Source organism: Etheostoma spectabile, unplaced genomic scaffold (assembly GCF_008692095.1).
Source record: "Etheostoma spectabile isolate EspeVRDwgs_2016 unplaced genomic scaffold, UIUC_Espe_1.0 scaffold310, whole genome shotgun sequence".
Classification (NCBI taxonomy): Eukaryota; Metazoa; Chordata; class Actinopteri; order Perciformes; family Percidae; genus Etheostoma; species Etheostoma spectabile.
In genome coordinates this window covers 154979-155992 of record NW_022605582.1, presented here as the reverse complement: position 1 = coordinate 155992, position 1014 = coordinate 154979, and the positions used below count along the sequence as shown (strand labels likewise).

The 1014-nt window shown below is 39.1% G+C and overlaps 1 protein-coding gene across 3 annotated transcripts in view; it reads right to left on the bottom strand.

The window, feature by feature from the left end:
* Window positions 1-1014, bottom strand: part of LOC116686068 (phosphatidylinositol transfer protein beta isoform) — a gene marked incomplete at its 3' end in the record, with an annotated part of 61913 nt that overhangs the window by 48690 nt on the left and 12209 nt on the right. For all 3 annotated transcript variants that reach the window (XM_032511002.1, XM_032511001.1, XM_032511003.1), the window contains 1 exon segment: window positions 803-948.

Genomic DNA, 1014 nt, shown 5'->3' with positions numbered 1-1014 from the left:
GTATGTATGAATGCATGTATGTATGTATGTACTGTGTGTATGAATGAATGAATGCATGTATGCATGTATGTATTTACTGTGTGTATGAATGCATGTACGTATGAATGCATGTATGTATGTACTGTGTGTATGATTGAATGAATGCATGTATGTATGTATGTATGTGTACTGTGTGTATGAATGAATGTATGTATGTATGTGTACTGTGTGTATGATTGAATGAATGTATGTATGTATGTATGTATGTGTACTGTATGTATATATGTATGTGTGTATGTGTACTGTATGTATGAATGAATGAATGAATGCATGCATGTATGTATTAATGTGTACTGTATGTATGAATGAATGCATGCATGCATGCATGCATGTATGTATGTATGTATGTATGTATGTATGTATGTATGTATGTATGTATGTATGTATGTATGTATGTATGCACTTACTGCTATTGCACTTCTGGTTAGACCCAAACTGCATTTCGTTGCCTTGTACCTGTACATGTGTAATGACAATAAAGTTGAATCTAATCTAATCTAATGTATGCATGTATGTATGCATGTATTATCCTCTCTGCCTTACTTCCTCGTCCCCCCTAGTGAGGAGTTGTATAGTCTGATGGCATGAGGGACAAAGGCGTCCTTGACTCTGATGGTCCGACACTGGTCGACATTAGGCTCAGCGCCTAATTCTGTTTATATGTTTTTCCTGTGAATTAAACGGGCCAAGCATTCGTGTGCTCAACGTGAGAACTTGTCTCCTGCATCTTGCTGCAACCTGATTGAAAAAAGACAAAAATTACCTCTTTATGTGGTAGATTTTGTGCGTGTACTGTCCTTTCTCGCCGTCCTTTTCGTAGGGCTCGTTCTTGAGCACCTCGATGCCCTCGCCGCCGCCCGTCTCATTTTTACTTGCTTCAGCCACCGAGAACAGCTGTCCCACTTGATACTGGAACACAAGAAACACAACATTAACACACAAATACAGCGGCTTGCATAAGTTTACACACCCAGG